This window comes from Lissotriton vulgaris, chromosome 10 (genome assembly GCF_964263255.1).
Source record: "Lissotriton vulgaris chromosome 10, aLisVul1.2, whole genome shotgun sequence".
Taxonomy (NCBI): domain Eukaryota; kingdom Metazoa; phylum Chordata; class Amphibia; order Caudata; family Salamandridae; genus Lissotriton; species Lissotriton vulgaris.
This window is the reverse complement of record NC_141698.1, coordinates 1,131,545,402-1,131,568,470: the sequence shown is the minus strand read 5'-3', so window position 1 is coordinate 1,131,568,470 and position 23,069 is coordinate 1,131,545,402.

The window sequence follows — 23,069 nt, the reverse complement described above, 5'->3', positions numbered from 1 at the left end:
TGTTATTTTTAATGAACATTTCCCCTCATTGGGTGGACTGGGTTCTTCCTGACTAGTTAGTGGGACAATACCCACGGGCAGGGTTCCAATCTCATTATGGATTTTACTCTTAATCTTATCTACTGTGCTCAGATGTGAATGCATACAGGTGGTTTCGGTTATGGACTCAGGTCCGTTCTCCTTCAGTGGCTTGCTAGATTTATCTGTTAGATGCTGGCCTGACAATTTTACACCACCCGTGTCATGATCTGATGTAGTCTCTGTCATCACGGGATTAGTGCTTTCTACCTGGGAAAGGACATCATGGATCTTAAATTGGGGAGCTAAGATTACTGATACCCCTGTAGTGACCTTTCTTGGTCAATCGACCATGTCTAAGCAGTCATATCTGTTCCTTGTAGGAACCCCCCTCCAATAATCAGGATTTGGGTTTCCTCTGCTATGATACCAGGGGCGAGAATCCCAGCCTCTGTTCCAGTAATTATTGCTATTCCTGTTTCTACTTCTATTGGTGTACCCCACCTGCGTCCAAGGCCAGTCTTGGACTTCATCCCAACCAGTTGTATCATCATAATTGGGAATATTTAAAGGCGGATAGAAGAAGGAAAGACGCTGTACGTCAACCCCCCCCTTTTTTCGAGCGCTGGCCAGGAAGAAATATAGTCAACCATGGCAGGATCGTCACAATTGACTATAACACAGTCACCCTGTAGGCTTTTTTTCGTGTCCCCAATCCAGTACACTCTTCTCACTGAATTTATTCTGCTAAGATGCGATGGCTGTATGGGTCTGTTTTGACTTAACCATTGCAGAACTTTGTTCCTCAGTGACCACGGGGGCTCATCCGAACCATCTGGCAGTTCTGACACCCCTGTTAGGACGACAGTGTACGGGGTAGCCTCAGGTGGCAGATGAAACGGCCGCCTGAACCTAGTGCCCGTCCTCTGTTTTCCCTGAGATTGGGGAGGCTGGTTTTTTTGTGATGTGTGTGCAGTTTCCTTTAGATTAGCTAGCTGAGTATTTAACGCCACAAGGGCTGGGGTGGGTTGCGCATTATGACTAGTGTTATCGGATTGGCCCTTCCCCTCTACAATTAGGGGTTTAGGGGTATTTTGTGAGTTTGGTCTGACACTTTTATTAGTCTGGGTGTTTACTACTTTATCTTGAACACAGGGCTTTGGGCACGCCGCTGGTAAGGTAAGCGGTTGAGCCGGTTTAGCCGGTTTACTTGGCTCTTTGGTTTTCCCCTCCCCCGTATCTAGGGTGCCCAGTGACTTCTGAGTAAATGCAGGAGTATTTAATTTTGCAAGTTGTTTTTCAATTATCCTTATACTTTTTTCCAAGGGTTTCAGATGGTATTTTAACAATTCCCCCATGCTATTTGTAAGAAAATCATGTAGTGTCACACATGTGGTGCATGGTTTGTGTATACCACCTGCAGCGCCTAGTGCGTCTAGGTTCCCCCGTGACTCAGTGTTCTGTGGGGGCATGTTAGGGACCACTCTATTAGTGGGTGGGGGGGTTTGCAGTACTACAATATTGTTACTGTTCATATTCAGGTTGCAAGGATTCACACAGTTAGGTGGAGCCGATGTGATCTCCTGTAAAATCAACCCCTTACTTGACCTCTTAGGTATGGCACCCTCCCTTTCACCCGTGGAGTTGGATTCTAATGCCATGTCTTGATTGTGTAGAAGTTGCAGGTCCGGGGTTTTTTCCAAGTCCTCCACAGAATCAGATCCTAATGACAATTGTGTTGCTGACAGGTCCACAGTATTTGGAACTGTGTGAACTAGTGCACTTGCTTGATTCAACAAGGGAGTGATCGGACCCTTGTAACTTGGAGTTTGTGCTAGAGCCAAGGGGCCCAATGACGATCTTTTTCTAGCAATCTCCAGTTCATGTGACACCCGACGATCTATCAATTGGATGGTATTATCGATAACTGCATTGGCTTTATTCAGAAATAAGTCAATGGGTCGGGTTATGTCAGTAGTTTTGTCTGTCTTTTTACTTCTAGTGGCTCTACTCATGGTCGGACGCTATGCGTCTCAGACTACACAATAATGATAGGGCAAAAACAGACTGGTCTCACTGTTGACTGAGATGTGGGTGTAGGTCCCCGCAGTTATTTTCAGAACAAGTCTAGGAATGAAAAATAAAACACAAATACCGTGGCCCAGTCCAGTCTCTCACAGTCTGGAACGGGCTGAAACAGGCCCGCCCTTGGCCCGGGCTTCGCCTCGCGCTTCTCCTCGCGCGCGTCCCGCGTTGCGTGTGATGCGGTTCAACTTAAGGGGAGGTTTGTGCACGGGGGCGTTACCGCCGGGGGAAGAGGCACCAGCTGAAAGAAGCAAAGGCTTCTGGTCCTCGCAGTCCCCCGGTGCAGGCAGCCAATGGAAACGGGGTCAAGCGCTCGCTGGGAGCTGGTAGGTAATCCGTCGACCACGGAAGAGCTCCCACCAGCGGCGCGACCTCCACAGAGTCTGGACACAGCTGGGCAAAGTTAGCACTGAAGGCGCCCTTTGTCGTCAGCAGAGAGATCCTTTTTGGCAATATCAGCGTCTGGTATGTGAGCGGCACCCGCGAAGCGGGTGTCGCGAAAAGTAAATAGGCGGCAGGTAGGGGGCGTTACCGCCGGGGGAAGAGGCACCAGCTGAAAGAAGCAAAGGCTTCTGGTCCTCGCAGTCCCCCGGTGCAGGCAGCCAATGGAAACGGGGTCAAGCGCTCCCTGGGAGCTGGTAGGTAATCCGTCGACCACGGAAGAGCTCCCACCAGCGGCGCGACCTCCACAGAGTCTGGACACAGCTGGGCAAAGTTAGCACTGAAGGCGCCCTTCGTCGTCAGCAGAGAGATCCTTTTTGGCAATATCTGCGTCTGGTATGTGAGCGGCACCCGCGAAGCGGGTGTCGCGAAAAGTAAATAGGCGGCAGGTAGGGGGCGTTACCGCCGGGGGAAGAGGCACCAGCTGAAAGAAGCAAAGGCTTCTGGTCCTCGCAGTCCCCCGGTGCAGGCAGCCAATGGAAACGGGGTCAAGCGCTCGCTGGGAGCTGGTAGGTAATCCGTCGACCACGGAAGAGCTCCCACCAGCGGCGCGACCTCCACAGAGTCTGGACACAGCTGGGCAAAGTTAGCACTGAAGGCGCCCTTCGTCGTCAGCAGAGAGATCCTTTTTGGCAATATCAGCGTCTGGTATGTGAGCGGCACCCGCGAAGCGGGTGTCGCGAAAAGTAAATAGGCGGCAGGTAGGGGGCGTTACCGCCGGGGGAAGAGGCACCAGCTGAAAGAAGCAAAGGCTTCTGGTCCTCGCAGTGCCCCGGTGCAGGCAGCCAATGGAAACGGGGTCAAGCGCTCGCTGGGAGCTGGTAGGTAATCCGTCGACCACGGAAGAGCTCCCACCAGCGGCGCGACCTCCACAGAGTCTGGACACAGCTGGGCAAAGTTAGCACTGAAGGCGCCCTTCGTCGTCAGCAGAGAGATCCTTTTTGGCAATATCAGCGTCTGGTATGTAACGGGTATTGCAAAAAAAGTAACACTATTGCACTCTCAGGGTTTATCATGGATACATTTGGTCAGGTTAAAGCTTTTGGAACGTGTCCATGGAAAACCGCAGGGAACTTGGGATAAGTCTGTCAAAATCAGGACATAAAGGTGGACGTCAGCTATAATTCTCCAGTGCAAGAGCACAGCTGTCACATAACTGTCCCTGCACAGCATAGCATTTGCCAGTCAAGGAGCCGTCACACATTCACACATTCACAATGTTCTCTCAGTCAACTTCTTCACCAAAGAAGAGGCTGGACAGGTACAGGACCATTCAACTGATCACACAAAAGGGAAAGGGGAATGGGCTGGTAAATGGGAGATGGAATTATATGGACTTAATGTTACCTCTACATGGAACACACAACACCACCTCATTCCTATTAATTAGCTCTCTCCAGCTCCAGTAAGAACAGATGTTATATTTCATATTGGTATCCTAATATAGGTCCAAGAAACATCGCACACATTCTCTGCATCAGCTCCTGTTGTTTCTTATGAACAAGCCTTATAAGGACAAAACTCAAAATAAGGACAGAATGCCTTATAAGTACATCACGCCTTATAAGGACTGCAGCCTTTTATGGACTAAATCTTTCACCTAATGGCTAATATATTCTGTGGGGGTGTACAGGGTCAGTCTGCCACCTGACCCACGGTATATGTTAACTGTAAACATCCTAGGTCCCGCATGACAGGGTACTATTGGAATATATATATATATATATATTGCAGAAAGCAGGAACAAAGTAGTAAATCCCACCAAGAAGTCCAGCGCCACTCCAGAGGACAGTACACATATTTTATTTGTGCACATAAAGAACAACGCGTTTCGGCAATGCCTTTCTCAAGTTGAGGAATTGCGCTCTATCACCTATAGAAATACACCTCTTGATTCATGAACATGAAGAAAATACTATAGTTTTGGAACAAATACCAAAACAATAGACTGCAATTGCAAAAATGATTGTCTTATGTCCTCAATACTTATAAATAAATCAATTTAAAATGTCTGAAGATGCAGAAAATGAGTGCAATAAAATCACATTTGAATCGCCAATGCAATCGTTCCGTAAGCCTGTTATTAACATGGAAGAAATACTACTAAGCCAATCGACGCGCTAGATACATTCCAAATCTAGAGCTCAATCGTGAATACAAATGAATAAAAATTAATAACATATAATTAAAGCAATCATAATTGGAACAGAAATCCAGAAGCGTGTCATGCTGTGTAAAATGGAACAGCTTTGGCAACATTAATGTACTGAAACAGATTTCTGCATATAACAGCTGGATGGAAATATAATTGTACAATAAGAGCATGGAATGAACTTTAGTACATGAATAGTTTTATGAGGCTAATCAATTGTATATCATAGATGCAATCAACACATGCCACATTCTACGCAGAACAATTCCAGTGCCACGACAGGGTAATGTACCCCCTTGTAATTCTGCATCTAAACTAAGAGCTATAAAAGGTAATGTACCTTACTGTAACGGCGACAATCTCAAATGTTGTAATTATGCATATGTCAGTAGTATGACATACATGGAGTAGGCAATTCCTGTGTATGTGCGCCCCCCATCCCAAACAAGTGATAAAAATTTATATACAAAGTGGTATTCACTGGGTTAGAGTAGACAGTGGGAAGATTAATAACCACCGTAGGTCCAAGAGGGAAATGATGCTGTGGAGGATAAAACTCCCTTGTTCCAAACCTCACCTAGTGTAACGGAAGGCCCTGCAAGGTCTTTTTAGAGCTGAGTGTAAAACCCAGGGTTTTTAATCAAAAGTAAGGAATATTCGGCCAGATGCACTGAGATTGGATTTACAAAAAGCAGTCACAAAATGAACACTGACTTTTTGCAAATTCAGTCTGATTTTGCAAACTGACCTCTGTACTAATAGATCCGTTTGCAAAATAGAAAACTGCTGGGTTTGCAGAATGACCTGCCTAATTAATATTCATGAGGCAGCTTGTAATTTGCGACCCCTTGTGGGCGGTGCCAAGCACAGGGAGAGTGGCTTGAAGCAGATAACAAATAGCTTCCCTGTGTGTATTTTTTTTTTAAGCAGACCCTGTTCCACAAAGAAACCCCAGTTCCTTTAAAACCAGAAACAAGCATTTACAATGCAACGGTCTCGCCTTTGCAAAAGTTAGAGCTATTGGCATTGTAAATGACAACATTTTTATTTATGTGTTGGTTTTGAAAACAGATAAATAAATGGCATTGTCATTTACAATGCCAATAGATAATTCTCTTGCAAATGCGAGACCTAGTAGTAGAGTGAGTAATAGTGAGTAGTAGAGAGTGAGAAGTAGAGAGTGCGTAGTAGAGGAGTAGAGAGTGTGTAGTAGAGTAGTAGAGTGAGTACTAGAGAGTAATAGAGTGATTAATAGAGAGTGAGTAGTAGTGAGTATAGTGAGTATAGAGAGTGAGTGGAGAGTAGTAGAGTATTAGAGAGTGAGTAGTAAAGAGCGAGTAGTAAAGAGTGAAAGAGTGAGTAGTAAAGAGTCACAAAGCCACACACATACAGAGCCACACACACACACACACACACACAGAGCCACACACACACACATACACGTGTTACCATCCTTGTGGGGACTATGTGTGAACACCTGCCTTGTGGAGACTCACCTTTCCCAATGGTTTAAAAATATGGAAATAACAGAAATATGTTAAGAAATAATTCATAATAAAGGATCCTGCTTCAAATGTGCAAATATATTGTTTTTTTATCGCGCGCACAGAACCATCATTGTGGGGACTTGAACATGTGTTACCATCCTTGTGGGGACTTGAACATGTGTTACCATCCTTGTGGGGACTTGAACATGTGTTACCATCCTTGTGGGGACTTGAACATGTGTTACCATCCTTGTGGGGACTTGAACATGTGTTACCATCCTTGTGGGGACTTACTCAATAATTGTCATTTGTGATTGAATGCCTTCATAAACACGTGGCTAAATGTTATTTTTCAATGCTGTACTTACATTACATGATCGTTTGTTCATATATAAATAGCTCATTGTGTCCTAGGAGCACAAGAACTGTGATGATCATGAATTTCTCAGCAGCAGCCTATTGCATATGAAGTCCCTGGAAATGGATTTACAAATATTTTGTCTATTTCTGATTGCTCACAAACATTCAGGAATAAGGAAACACACTGTTAAGATAATTTAGAGGCCACACATCCTGCAATGTGGTCTGTTAGGAAAGGCAAGTTGAGATTCCCTAGGCCCTTTTCATCAACCTTACCATGTAAGCCCCAAAATATATGGTATGTTATTATAGTAATGTTCTACAGCTGACCCAAGAGTATGCGATGATAATCATTTTAAGCCACTGCAGAGATAGAGCGTGATTATATTAAAATTGTGTTTCAATGTAGTCACTCCCAAATTCCTAATGGGATGGTGCGTGATTATATTTATGTTCAAGTCCCACAAGGATAATGTGTGGGTATACTAATACTTAAGTCTCCAACGAGATTGTGTTTGATGCTAGTTATGTTTTAGTCCGTGAGATAGTTTTTCATTATAGCGATGCCCAGACTCTCGCTCAGATAGGATGTGATTTTTAGACATGTTTAAATCCTACAAGTGTCTGATTATAATCTAGTTTGGTTATAGTCCGATTCAGGCCCCCTACAAATAATGTACAATGACAGTCATGCTGCAGTTCATGCTAATATAGTGTGTTATTCAAGAAGTGCCCAGGTCCCCATAGAGATAGTGTGTGATTATTGGCATTTTCAAGTCCCCGCAAAGATAGTGTGTGATCATTGGCATGTTCAAGTCCCCGCAAAGATAGTGTGTGATTATTATCTTGTTCTATTCCCCGCAGAAATAGTTTGTGATTATTGGCATGTTCAAGTCCCCGCAAAGATAGTGTGTGATTATTGGCATGTTCAAGTCCCCGCAAAGATAGACGTGATTATTGTCATTTTCAAGTCCCCGCAAAGATAGTGTGTGATTATTGCCATGTTCAAGTCCCCGCAAAGATAGTGTGTGATGATTGGCATGTTCAAGTCCCCGCAACGATATTGTGTGATTATTGTCTCGTTCAAGTCCCCGCAGAGATAGTGTGTGATTGTCATTTTCAAATCCCCGCAGAAATAGCATGTGAATAATGTCAGGTTCAGGTTCTTGCAGAGTGAGTGTGTCATAATTATATTCAAGTACCCACATAAAAAGTGTTATAATAGTCATATGCAAGTCCCTGTAGAGATAGGGTACGATGGTAGTCATACTGATGTTTATGTGGAAATAGTGTGTCAGTACATTAATGCTCAGGTCCCCACAAATAAAGTGTTTAATTATAGTCACTCTTAGGTCCATATTGAGATAGGGTGTGGTTATATTCATGTTCAAGATCCCTCAAATATATTTTGTGATTATAGTTATGTTCACATGCCACATAGATAGTGATTGTTCATAGTTCTGTTCAAGACCCCACATAGAGAGTGTTATGATCGTAATGTTCAAGTTCCCAGAGAGTTGGTTTATTATAATACTCATGTCCCTGTAGTGATAGTATGTTATTATAGTTATAACAAGTTGCCTGCACGGATAGTGGGGTATTATAGTCTTGCTCATGTCCTGCAGGGATTGTTGTGTTGTACGATCATAGTGAAGCCTAGGCCCGCATAAAGATAGTGTGTGATGATTGGGATGCCCACACCCCCACAACAATAGTGACTGAAGACCTGCAGCGCACGTGTGAGACAACAGTCAAGCACAAGTCTCTCTATGGAATTTTTTTTTTGACAGACACAATCATATCCCTGCCGGGATAGTGTGTGAAGACAATAATGTTCAAGTTCCCACAAAGCTATAGTGTGATTAAATTGATGGCCAGGTCCCAACAGTGTGTGATTATAAACATGGCAAGGTCACTAGTGAGATAGTATGTGATGATAGCCATGTTTGATTCCTCAAGAAGATAGTCTGTAATGGATTATATTGATGCCCAGATGCCCATAGATAGTTTTTGAATGTAGGGATGCCGGTTCCCCACAGGGACAGTGTGTGAGTATGGGGATGTCTACTTCCTCACTAAGATAGTGTTGGAGAAGGGTGTTACCAGATTTCCCACAGAGAAAGTGTGTCAATATAGGCAGGCGCAGTGCCCTGCAAGGATAGCATGTGATTGGTAATATTGATGCCCAGGGCCAAACAAAGATAGTGTTTGATTATTGTGATCGCCAGGTCCCCACAGAGATAATGTGTGATTTATAGGTGTGCCCAGGTACCTACAGAGATAGTGTGTCATTATAGGGATTCACAGGTTCCCACAGAGATAGTGTGTGAATATATTCATGGTCAGGTTTTCACAGAGATAGTATGTGATTATAGGGAAGCCAGGTCCCCACAGAGATAGTGTGTGATTATAGTAATGGTCAAGTCCCTACAGATATTGTGGGTGATAATTGCGATACCCAGGTCCCCTCAGAGATAGTGTGTGATTATAGGGATGAACAGGTCTCCACAGAGACAATGTGTGATTATAGAGATGGCCTGGTTTCCAGAGAGATAGTATGTGATTATGTGTCCCCACACAGATAGTATGTGATTATAGGGATGCCAGGTCGCCACAGAGATAGTGTGTGATTATATTGATGGTCAGGTTTCTACACAGATAGTATTTGATCATAGGAAAGCCAGGTCCCCACAGAGATAGAGTATGAATGTAGTAATGTTAAAGTCCCCACAGATATTGTGTGTGATAATAGGGATACCCAGGTCTCCACAGAGATAGTGTGTGATTATATGTCCCAACACAGATAGTGTGTGATTATAGGGATGCCCAGGTCCCAACACGGATAGTGTGTGATTATAGGGATGCCCAGGTCCCAACACGGATAGTGTGTGATTATAGGGAAGCCAGGTCGCCACAGAGATAGTGTGTGATTATATTGTTGTCCAGGTCCCCACAGAGATAGTGTGTGATTATAGCAATGTTTAAGTCCTCACAGATATTGTGTGTGATAATAGGGATGCCCAGGTCCCCACAGAGACAGTCTATGCTTATAGGGCTGCTCAGGTCCCCAGCGAGACGGTGTGTGATTATAGGGGTGCCAAGATCCCCACCTGCTAGAGTGTGACCGTAGTCAAATTCAAGTCTCCACAATAATGTGTGCAATGATGCCATGTTAAAGATGCCGAACAGATGATATTAGTCTGGTGGACGAGTACACTAATGTATTCACTGGAAGGATCAGTGTTTGACCTCCCACTCAAGGTTTGACTCCTGGTGTTTCCACTCAGCTCAACTTATAATTACTTGAGATAACTATAACTGGTGAATGCAGTGTATTTTTTTAGTTTAAAATGGCATGTTTTAACTGTCAATATTTAAGCAATTCTTGTTGGTAAATCATGCGTTGACGGACAGACAGGGTAAGAGAGATAGGGAATTGTTAGGTAGGTTAGAAAGAGTTGAGATGGTTGAGATGGTACGGGATGTTAGGGTAGGTGACTGGGAATGTTGGGAAGTGAGCTGTTAGATGGAGAGGAACTTTATGGGAGTAGGTGGAAAAAATTGTCTGATGATATGAAAGGGAGCGGAAAGTAATATTTGAAGGATGGGAAGGTGGGTTACTGCAGCCCCCTCAAAATAAGTAAGCCGGGGGTCAAAGATGAATAAGGCACAGAGATGCCTTTAAATGCTGTTTTTGTCTTGTCTCATTTATTCTGTATTAAAAGACTGAGGGGCATTGAGCAGTTTGCAGGAGGATACCAGTGTGGAGGAGGTACTCAGGATGTACAATAGACTGAAGTGATAAGATAGAGGGTGGATACAGAGGCTAGAGTGGTAAGACTGGTGTTCAGGAGCATAAGATCTTCTTGGAAAATGGACGCGTAGTGTGCACATTTTGATGAGATTGCAGAGCTTCTCTTTGACAATAGAGATTTTTAGTTTCAGTGGCTGTTCTATGACATGTTACTCTGGTAGTCAGTTTTCCTTATAGGGGTCATAGGAAGGTGGGAGGTGTCAATCTAACAATTAACAGGCATTTACAAAACTTTGGGGCCTTCTGAGGTACTAAATGAGCAACCCAATGGAAAGCAACAATTCCAGGGTTATTTGAGGTTCTCCTAAAAGTGGCATAGGCATAATCTACAGGCATTGAAGGGTTAAGTGGGCCAAAAGTAATTAACATCAATTGGGGTCACCTATCAGTAGAGTAGGCACAGATCTGGCTTTTTTCTTTTAGGAACCCTTGTTCAGTTGCCACCTACAATTTGGCCCCACCCACCAACCCCTTACATGAATCACAGATCCCCACATTGCCTTCTCAGCTGGTTGTGTCTCAGCACAAGATTCCTTACTGCTCGTCACACTTCCCTGTTGGTCCGCAGTCAGTCTTTTGGGCAACATGAATGGATTTGCATCAGTTCCTACCAGCTGCTCTGCTTGACTAACACTGATGCTACATTAACTGATTGCATTTGGATGCAATCATAGCACATATGCAGCTTAGTGCTAGGCATGGGTGAAATGTAAATTATGCAACACATTTCTTATAACTTCAGGTATTTCATGTTACTCTTGTTAATGCAAAATTCCTGTAAATACACCTTTATGCCTATAATGTCGCAATATTCGCTGCTAATCACAAATTGCGCAGTTTGAGTAAAATATTTGCAGTTAACATACAGGAACAGAATGTAAGCGACTGACATGAGGGACTTTGATAGGCATGCACCAGCCATTTGTGTGGGAAAAGAATCCATAAAATGTGCCCTAGTTATAGATAGGAATCCTTCACAAAATTCAAAAACATATTTTCATGAATGAGCATTTTTACATAAAGTATTAAATATTATTTTCTGAATTGGACCTGAAGTCCCTTTTTCCAGAGTAGAGAAAATCAGTTAAAGTTGTGCAGCTACATTTTCCATTGGAAAAGAGAGTATCAATATGGGCACATGGCAAATATGTTACATGACACAAATATTGATTCAAAAAAATTATCTGACAAGAATAATGTGTCAAAAATATCATCACTACAAAAATATTGTGAAACAGAATATCGAAAGAAGAAGAACATGTTATTAGTATGCAATATTGTTAATAAGGATATTATTGTAATTATTATACTTTACTTTAATATAGCTGTGATCATTATTTTTTAAACAATTATGTATATGTACATAAATAGATACATTTTATGTGTAAGTCTTATTGGAATACATTTTACTATATTTAAAATATATGTTTGTTATTTCAAATTGTACTTTATAGTTATTTCAAGATAATTAGTAGTTTATATTTTAGTATTATAAAGAAATAGGGCTGGACGTTAATCAAATTATACATTGTATTTAATGTTAGTTCATTTTCATGTAAATTAAATGTGTGCTTTTATTTTGTGTTTTTGTATTAAAAACTATTTTCTTCAAATGTATGTAGTATATATATTTTTTGTTTTAATATATTTTAATTACTTTATGTTGTTAGGTATTTAAAGATTCTATTAAAAGGTGATTCTATTTTGGAATGGTCTTTCTTTCTTAATTATAACAATTTCCTACTATTGCTTAGTCTATAGTGGGAACAGTAAATCAAACCCCTCTGAAGTCCAATACTTTCCCTAGTATTGTTTAAATTGGAGTGGGAACTATAAATCTAACCCTTCCAAAGTCAAGTTCTATCCCTGCTGTTGTTTAGATTGGAGTGGGACTAACAAATCTAACATCTCCAAAACTCCAACCTTTCCCTGATTTTGTTTACATTGGAGTGGTAATAGTAAGTGTAACTCCTCGCAAGTGTGACTCTTTTCCAACTTTTATTAATATATTCTTTTTTTTTTAAATGAATATTTGTTGGTATATTGTTAAAATGATTTATATTGTTGTATTTATATTTAATTCTAAAATATATCAAATCTTTTTTTATTTAAAATTAATATTTTCATTTAATCAAATGTGTTTTTGTTAATATATGTTTTTAATTACTGTTAATGGTAAAATTTTTACTTTGTATATATTGTATATATATATATATATAAATATATTCACTGAAAAAGTTTTATAGGGATGTACAGTTAGGCTCAGATTTTTCCCTTACAAAACCATAGAAATGTAGCAGTTATAGTTACCTTAGGCAACTAAAACTTGCGCTCTCGCAAGAAACTGCTTATGACCTCACATTTTACATCACTCATGACATGGTCAGCAACATCACTCATGACATCTAAAATGACATCATCCAGTGACTGTGAGTGGTAAATATATATACACCAAGGTGCATTGATGAATCAGTGGGTGTGTGAGTGCCTGTATCAATGATTCAGTGGGTGTGTGACTGACTGTATAAGAAAGTGATTAGGTGTCTCAGTGAATGTATGGGTCACCTACAAGGTTGTCTGAATGTCTGTATTAGTCTGTCAGTTGGAGTCCAGGTGGCTGTATGGGGGTGTGAGTAAGCACATGGGTGGATGTATGGGGAATAGATTGGTTGGAATATGCTACTTACCAGTATGCATCTGTTCTTGGCATGAAGGGCTGCTGACATTCATATCTGTGCATAGATCGCCGCCTAGTGTTGGGTCCGGATGATTGCACATTGGTGTCCTGGAAGAGTCTTCAAAGTATCACGAGATAGGTGGCTCCTCCCCTGGACTACAGTGCGCATGGGCATCCTCTCCATCCCCAGATTGTTTTTCGCCATTGTGGCAGAGATGGAGTTTAATACTGAAAGTGATGACCATGCCTGTAAATGATTCTGAGAGCTGCAGCTGCGACAGGCACCGGGGAGGAGGGCGGACGATATGAATGTCAGCAGCCCTTCATGCCAAGAACAAATGCATACTGGTAAGTAGCATATTCCGTTCGAGGCATGAGGGCTGCTGAATTCATATCTGTGCATAGAATAAATAGCAGTTTCCTCCTTACCGGCAGGTGCCCGTGCCAGCTGCAGCAGTCTGAAAGAGAGTTCTGAGAACAGCCTGTCCTACAGCAGCTTGCTGCTTGGAGTGTACATCTACGCAGTAGTCTTTGGTAAATGTATGTATGGTGGTCCATGTGGCTGCTCTACATATGTCCTCTAGAGGAATATTACCCAGGAAAGCCATGGAGGCCCCTAACTTGCGTGTGGAATGCGCTCTAGGGGGAACTGTTAATGTGCGCTTAGCTTTCTGATAACAGATCTGGATACATTTAACAATCCACCTGGCTATACCTGACTTGGAGATAGGGTTGCCTTTATGTTGTGGAGAGAATGCAACGAACAGCTGTTTAGTCTTTCGAAAGTATTTTGTCCTGTCGATGTAATACAGGAGAGCTCTTTTGACATCCAAGGTGTGCAGTGCTCTGTCTGCCACTGAATCTGGGTTAGGAAAGAAAACTGGCAGTTCAATATTCTGGTTAAGGTGGAACTGCGAAACTACCTTTGGCATGAATTTAGGGTTGGTGCGAAGCACCAATCTATTTGCATGGATTTGCAGGTAAGGTTCCTGAATTGTGAGGGCTTGCAGTTCACTGACCCTCCGCAGCAATGTAATAGCTATTAGGAAGGCCACCTTCCAGGTGAGGAACTGTATTTCACAGGAATGGAGTGGCTCAAAGGGCGGCCCCATGAGTCTGGTGAGAACGATATTTAAGTTCCAGACTGGCGAAGGGGGGTGTCTGGGAGGGATTACTCTCTTAAGTCCTTCTAAAAAGGCTTTAATGGCAGGTACCCTGAAAACGGAAAGGTGCTGCCGGTTTTGAAGGTAAGCGGCTATGGCCGCCAGATGGATCCTGATGGAACTGTATGCCAGGTTGCATTGGTACAGATGCAATAAGTAACATATGATGTTTTGCGTAGATGCGTCCAACGGATTAATGTTATTGTTGGAGCAGTAAAAAAAAACGCTTCCATTGGCCCTGGTAGTCGGTCGTCTTGCCTCCTTGATGATGTTCATGCACTCAGGAGGCAAGTTCAGGTATCCAAACTCTATGACCTCAGGAGCCAAATCGCAAGGTTCAACTGTTGGGGATCTGGGTGCTGAATGTCGCCATGGCTCTGAGTGAGGAGGCTGGGAGTGAGGCGCAGCCGTTGGTGAGGCACCACTGAAAGTTCCAGGAACGTGGTGTACCAAGCTTGCCCTGCCCACTTTGGAGCAACCAGGATGAGTGTCATGGAGTGCTGTCGCAGTTTGCGCGCCACCAGAGGTATGAGGGGGGCTGGCGGAAAAGCGTACGCAAATCTGCCTGACCAGTTCATCCATATCGCATTGCCCTGAGACTGCGGGTGTGGGAAGCTGGCGGCGAAGTTTGGGCATTTTGCGTTCTCGCTTGTGGCGAAGAGGTCGATGTCTGGATGACCCCACTGTTGGAAGTACGGATGGAGAACCGACGGGTGGATCTCCCACTCGTGCATCTGATGACTGTGCCTGCTGTGCAGGTCCGCCATTTGTTTGTCGACACCCGGGAGATGCTCCGCCATGAGGAAGATGTTCCTCTGAATGGCCCACTTCCACATGCTCTGGGCTAGGTGAGACAGCTGCGGGGAGTGCGTGCCTCCCTGCTTCTGGATGTAATACATGGCGGTCATGTTGTCCGTCCGGACTAACACGACCTTGTTGCACAGGTGCAACTTGAATGCCTTCAGTGCCATGAAGATCGCCATCAGTTCCAACACATTGATATGCATCCTCTGCTGTTGTGCTGTCCATAGTCCCTGCACTGTGTAGTGGAGGACATGCGCTCCCCAACCCTGGAGAGATGCGTCCGTCGTTAGCACTATCTGTGGGACAGGCTCTTGAAACGGTCGTCCCCTGCAAAGGTTTTGTGGGTTCCACCAATGCAGAGAGTTGTAAGCACGACCGGTCACCAACACTAGGTCTTTTAGATGGCCATGAGCCTGGTTCCACTGACGGGCTAAGCATTCTTGAAGGGGTCGCATGTGCAGTCTCGGGTGCGGGACAATGAATATGCAGGATGCCATCATGCCGATCAGTTGCATGAAAACCTGCGCTGGGAGGGATCGCTGAGGTTGGAACCTCCGGATGAGTGTTTGCATGCTGTTGACCCTGGCTGGGTTCGGCTGCGCCGTGGCTGACTGGGTGTTTAGTGTGGCCCCCAGGTACTGTTGCACATGGGCTGGCTGCAGGTGAGACTTTGCGTAGTTGAGAGAGAACCCCAGACTGTGAAGGAGGTGAATGGTCCGCGACATGTCGCGGCCGCACTGCATGGCAGATTTGGCCTGCACGAGCCAGTCGTCCAGGTAGGGATACACGTGAACACCTTCCCTGCGAAGGTGCGCTGCCACAGTCGCCAAGCACTTGGTGAAAACTCTGGGAACAGTAGTGACCCCGAATGGCAGAACCTTGAATTGGTAATGCTGACTGTTGATTGTGAACCTGAGATATTTTTTGTGACTCGGGTGGATGGGAATGTGGAAATACGCATCCTTGAGGTCCAGGGTGGCTAGGAAGTCGCCCTGACGGAGCAGCGGCAGGACTTGTTGTAAGGTTAGCATGTGAAAGTGCTCCGAAAGGATGTATTGGTTGAGGGGTCTGAGGTCTAGAATGGGCCACAAGGACCCGTCCTTCTTTGGAATCAAGAAGTACAGGGAGTACACCCCTGCACCCCTTTCTTCGGCAGGCACGAGTTCTATGGCTCCTTTTTGCAGCATGGAGAGTACTTCTTGGTGCAATAAGAGCGAGTGCTCTGCGGACATAGGACGGTTTCTTGGGGGTATGTTGGGGGGGGTGGAGGTTAGTTCTAGACAATAGCCGTAACGGATAAGTTGTCTCACCCACCTGTCTGTTGTGATGTTTTCCCAGAGTGGCAGGAACTGCTGGAGTCTCCCCCCGACACGTGTTAGATGGTCGGGGGCAGTGACAAGAAGTCACTGTTTGTTGGGAGTGGATGACCTGGTGTTGTTATTGCCGCGGCCTCTCCCTTTGGCGCTGTTCCCATGGTATCCGCCTCTGGTGTTTTTAGTGTAGGCAGATTGCGTGTTACCCTTGGCGTACTGGGAATGCTGTTGAACCTGTCCTCTTGTTGCTCCCCTGTTACCGGAGCGACGAAAGGAACTGCCCCGAAACTGCTGTGACTGGAGAGCCCCCATGGACTTCGCTGTCTCAGTGTCTTTTTTCATTTTCTCAAGTGTTGTGTCAACTTCGGGTCCAAACAGGAAGTCCAGATTAACCGGCTGATTGAGAAGAGTAGTTTGGATCTCGGATTTAAACCCTGAGATGCGCAGCCATGCATGGCGTCGCAGCATCACGCTAGTATTGACTGCCCTCGCTGCAGTGTCTGCTGCATCCAGTGCGCATTTGATTGACGCATTGGAGACCAGTTTTCCCTCTTGTATAACCATTTCCGCTGCCTCTCTGTACATATCAGGCATGTTCTGCATTAATTGTTCTAGGGTGTCGTAGCGAGCCCTGTCGTACCTAGCCAACAGGGCCTGTGTATTGGCTATTCTCCAAATGTTAGCGGCTTGCGCCGCCACACGCTTTCCAGACGCTTCAAAGATTTTGGACTCTTTGTCCGGAGGGGGAGCGTCACCAGTTGATTGAGAGTTAGCCCTTTTGCGTGCATTAGCCACCACGAGGGAGTCCAAGGGGAGCTGGCCTTTGATGTAGGTGGGGTCCACTGGGGCAGTCCTGTATTTCTTGTCAATCCGGGGATTGATAACCCTGGCTTTGGTTGGCTCCTTGAAAATGGCTGTGGCATGCTTGAGGACCCCCTTAAGCATGGGCAGAGTCTTGGTGGAGCGTTCAGATGTGGAGAAGGTGTCAAATAAGAAATCTTCATCCACTGGCTCAGCATGCATTTCGACGTCATGGTTGAGGGCTGCCCGCTCTATTAATGCATTGAATGCTGTAGTGTCCTCAGTTGGAGATGGTTTCACAATGTAGGACTGAGAGTCTGGAGCGGTATGGGGGTCATCAGGGTCATCGCCTTGATCTCCTGCTCCTGACCATTGATTTGAGACATCCTGATCAGTGTCAGTATTGTAAGAGAAGGCCATTTGGCCATAGTCCGCATTCAAGTCCTCCTCACTCTGTGTTGGAGAATGAACAGTATGGTGCGAGTAGTCCTGAATATGTTCAACAAGAACCGGAGAGGTGGTGGAGACCATCTTCTTTTTGAGGGGAATCCTGTAACCTTCCAAAGGATGTTCAGGCGTGATCTTCCGCTTGTGGACGGTAAGCCTGCCCGACTCAGAGTCAATAAACAGTTTCGTTTGGTTGTCGTAAGAAGGCTCATGATAGACAACCTGTGCATGTGAGGACACTGTCGCCATCTTGGAAGTCTCGAGATGCTTTGGCCGGGCCGTGGGCGGAAGGCCAAACTTAAGTGGCGTTGATTCCGTATGCTTCGAACCTGAAGCGCCTGTTTCGGGTTTCTTCGACGCCTGTGTAGGCCGCTCGCTTTACCGCGTCGAATCGAGCTCCCGGCGCGGTGCGCCTCCATCCTTGGACGTTGACGATAATTTCGGGGCGTCCTAGGCCGTGGCTTCGACCCTCTTCACCAGCCCAGTCTTGAGTCCTGAGAGGGGTGGCTGGAGACCTTTTCCCAACGAAAGTCCTTTGCCCTTCTCGCCATGTTTGGTCGTCGACGCCGGCACCGACGCCGAGGCCTTCGAGGCGACGTTCTTGGTGGCCGAGCCCTGCTTCGAAGTCCCAGTCTTGGCGCCGACGGGTATCTTCGGCGTCGAAGGATCGTCGACAACCTTCGAGGTGGTCGTCGACGTCGAACCAACCACCATCTTGAGTAGTTTCGGTTTCGAATTCGGCTCCGTCTGTTTCGGTTTCGATTTCGCTGAATCGACCGATGGCTCCTTGGAAAGGGTCTTAGCCTGGCTATGTCGCGGGGCTGTAGACCGAGAGGATGGATCTTGGCTAAGGCCTTTCGGCGATGCCTCGACCGGAGCCGGAGAGGGCTGAATGTTAATGATAGGCCCCGGAACTGCGGGCGGACTCGGTTCTCCACCGGAGTCGTCATCAACGGCCGCAAGGGCCTGATCGTTGTCCCCTACCTCGACGACGTCTTGGTCGTGGACGAACTCCTCATCTGGCTCGTCCACCTCGAAATTGGAGTCCTGCTCCGAAGCCGGTTCCGACATTTCTTCGGAAACGTCTTCTTCCGCCTCTTCCTCATCCTGGAAGAGTTCCTCGTCCCCGGCATCGAAGATGTTTGCAGGTGCGGGAGCCGACTGCTGGGCCGACTGCCTCGCCGCGCGTCAAAGTTTAATAGTATTTTCATCGAGCGGAACCTTGAGCAGGCGAAACATTTTGACTCGTCGTGGTCGGGGGACAAACAGGTATTGCACACTGGGTGCACATCTAAGTTCGAATATTTTGAATTACAAACGGGGCACAGCTTAAACGGGGTCCGTTCCATCGTCGATGTAGTCTGGGCCTGTGTTGTCGAGAGAATCTTCTTTCGACGCCGATCGAAGAACCGAAAGGGCCAGGCACCGAACGATACAATACCGACGCTATGAAGGCCTTTTGGCCTTAGGAATAGAAAGAGTACAAGTTATTTAACTGGAGTTGAGATTAGACATCCGAACCCAATGGCCGAAAAAAACAATCTGGGGATGGAGAGGATGCCCATGCACACTGTAGTCCAGGGGAGGAGCCACCTATCTTGTGATACTTCGAAGACTCTTCCAGGACAACAATGTGCAATCATCCGGACCCAACACTAGGCGGCGATCTATGCACAGATATGAATTCAGCAGCCCTCATGCCTCGAACATATGAGTACCTGTGTGGGTATCTGACTGCCTGTGTGGGTGGGTGAGGGTGTGTGTGACTGCCTGTATGGAAGAGTGAGTGGGTGATTCAGTGACTGTATGGGTTAGTGAGTGAGTATGTGTGGGGCAGTATGTGTCAGTATATGGGTGAGAAAGTGGGTATGTGAAAGACAGCATGGGTGAGTGCAACAGTAGGGAAAGTGTTGGATAGCGGAGGGATAAAATGTACTATTCCCACTCCAGTAATTTCAACAGTAGGGAAAGTGATGGATAGCGGAGGGGAAAAATGTACTATTCCCACTCCAGTGAGTGCAATAGTAAGGTAAGTGTCGGATAGCGGAGTGAGAAGCTAGGTTTTGTGCGCCACTGAGTAGAATGTGTAGTCCTGTTCATCGGGGTACTGTAAAAGCCATACATCTAATAGCCCGCAGTCTGCTAGTCAGGCCAGCCCCACAGGAGAGAGAGAGAGAGCCCTCAAGTGTCCTGTCCTGTGCCCTGAGCGGTCCAACTTCCTGTCCATGACTATGTTAAAATCTCCTCCCACCGAGACGGCCTGGTCTGGCGACTGCAAGACCTTGGCAAGAGCGTCAGTGATAAAGGTCTCCTGTTGTTCGTTGGGAGCATACAGTAAGTCTATTGTTTAGCGAAATGTGCCTTTTTGAACCCGGACGGCTAGCAAACGGCCCTTAACCTCCTGACAGGTACCCAGGATCACCCCTTGGAAACATCTGGAGAACCGCATTGGTACTCTCCCTCTCTTCCCCCACGCAGATGACCAGATTTGGTGAGGGACTCTCCTAGAGTGCATTCGGAAAGTGTCATGTGCGAGCAGATGTGTCTCCTGAAGCAGACAGATGTCTCCTTGTGCGTGTTCTAAAAAAGACAGAATCGCTACCCTCATAGTAGTGTTGTTAAGGCCTTTTACAGTGAGACTAAGTAATTTTATCTCCATGTTCTGAGGTGTGAAGAGGACCAAGCAAATGTAGTCTGGGAGTATGTGCATTGTATGGGGATCCGACAAGTAGGAAGGCCATAGCTGCTCCGTGGCATGCTGTGTCGCCCGCCTGTAGTCAGTCGGAAGAGGAAAACCCCAGAACCACAACATAACATGAAAAATAAGAATAAACATATTGTCCAGGAAGTCTTTTGAGACTTGGAAGTCCGGGTCCTTGGGGGTTAGCAAGGCACAGTGAGCCAGCTTCGAAACAAAGTAGATTAGCACTCCCTCCCCCACCCGTATGATAGCATCCGTTTTGCCAATGCACAGTACCATATGAGGGGGAGTCACCATCAGGCTTGCTCTCACCAGTGAGGGAACGCAGAACTTCTGAACGTTCCCAGGCCGTGGGTGCAGAGTGTGGGAAGTGGGGCATAGATCTCAAAAACTGCCAGAGGCCCCGGCCGCTCCTGCTCTGGATTTTCTGATCATTTAAGGGATGTTGGGAGTCCAGAGTCAGGAATTTCGAGGTTGAGAATCTTACAGGCCTCCGTGAAGGAACTCAACTGGTAGGATTTGCCATTCAACTGGAAGATGAGGTGAAAAGGGTGGCCCCAGAAGTATGAGATTCCTTGAGAGTGAAGGTGACCAGTGACAGGCTGGAATTATTTCCGCTTCAGAAGGGTAGAGGCCACCAGTTCCTGGTATATCTGGAGTGGCAGCAGAACGGTCGTCTGATCAAATCTGGCAGCCCTGAGGATCGCGTCTTTCTCAGTGAATGTACGGATACAAAGAAGATATCCGCAGGTGGGTGATGTGATGCTCTGGGGGCAGACTCTGTGACAACGGTCTACCTTGGTGCTAGTCGCGAGTTGTCTCCTACAATGTTTTTTGAATAGGGCCTGGATGTAGCCCTCAAGGTCCATGCCTTCTGCACCCGTAGGGACTCCCCTCATGCAAATGTTATTCCTTCTTGATCTGTTTTCCACGTCCTCAGCATGGGGCTGGAGAACTAATTGCTGGTCCTGCAAGCGAATGATTGCCTGCTGTAGCTCCTCGACCTCTACGCCCCTAGATAGGGAGCTCTCCTCCAGTGCCACCACTCTCTCCCCCACCTCATCGATGTCTCAGTATACTTTCCTTAGCTCTGCAGTAAGAGCTTTTTTAACCATTTGTAGGTCTTCACGCAGAGATGAACAGCGCCTCCAGAAATTCACGGGTCACTGAGGTCTCAGTTGTGTCGCCAACACCAAGTGCTTGGAGTTCTCTTGCTGCGGACCCATCGTATTCTTACATAGCATATCTTTAACATATCTGTCTTTCTTCACCTTTATAGCCATGGCGCACTTATCTTGAACCCAGGGGCATAAGAATGCAGGGTCCCAGAGGGAACCGCTGAACTCACGGCCAGCACACTCTACACGGAAGCAGCCCTCGGGCGTCAGAATGCCTAGCAATGTCACACCCCCGGTCACATCATGCACAGGAAGTGCAAAATCGAAAGCCAGGTGGGGGCTCTGAGTGTTGCCCCCAGCAGCCCAGCCAGGGCGATGAGAGTGTGAAGGCACCTGTTAAAGAGACAAACCAGCGATCCTGTTCCCTGACGAGACCCAGGTGGCAGGCCAGCAAGATAGACTCTCCCCTACGGCCAGGGGAGACTTAGGATGATGACCCCTAGGTGGTCCGATTCCAGTGCAGAATGTGCAATAACTGATGGCCTCCCCCGAAGTCCACAAAGCGTTGAAGAAGTCAGGCCGCAGGGGGAGGGCTGCCAGGGCACGAGGCGCAGAATAGGGGGAGGCAGGGCGGTCCATTACCCGAGGTGCGCACAGGACAGACCTGACTACCAGAGACAGGCCCCTTGAGAAAGGAGGGCTCTTATGCTTTCATCAAGCCGCCAAGGGACTCCAGAGGGTCGTGCAGACAATGGGGGCCTTCAGGCCAGTGCTATCCCCCCCCCCCCAGTCACGGACAGAAACCAGCATTGCCACACTTGGCCAGAGATCCTCCACCGGGGGACCAGGAGATTCTGTCGCGGGGGGAGTGAGGGTGGACAGTGGGATGCAGCTCCGAGGGTGGGGGGAAGTCCGGGAAGTAGATCTGAACAAAAGCTGAGCAAAGTCACCACCAGCAGCCGTGGTCACAAAGGTTGACCCTGGGCGAGGAGCGGGCCCAACGAAGCCCCAACATAGTCATTGGCCTGGGGAAATCCATTTGTCAACGTAGGGCCTCCCAGACTGTCGTTGAGGGTCCGAGCTCACCCATCCTCAAACTGCTACAGTGTTCAAGGCTGCACTCCGTCTGGTGCACACTCAAAACACTTTCCAGGTTTGACCCAGGCCCAGAGCTCAGATGAGGGAAGGCTTGGAGCTCCCTTGTGGCTCCTACGCCTGAGCCTGCCAGTCACAGGGGAACTGACCTCAGCCCTCCCAGGTGCACCATCTCTTCCCGATACGCCCCCGCCGGGGCCAACCTCCACCTCACTCACCTGTCCGTGCTCGTCCAACAGTGGCGTGGCCCGCTCGGGTCATAGGCCAGATCTCTTGGCTCCATCAGGTATATGTCACTCAGGCACCGATCAGCTCCTGGATGCATCGGACCCCCCCACACCCCCTTCCGAGGCACTTAAAGGGGCCCCTTGCTGTTTATCTAGCCAGGGGGAGGGGTGCAGTTTCAGGTGATTTTCTGGATGGGGATGGATCGCGAGGAAAGCACTCCATTCACTCCGCCATCTTGGCCATGCCCCCATAACACTGTTTTATAACTTTTCAACATGCTGCACAGCAGCTATGCTACTCTAAAACATAGCTTAAAGACATTGGCAGAGCCAAAATCTCTGGCTACACACTTATAAGGTCCCAAA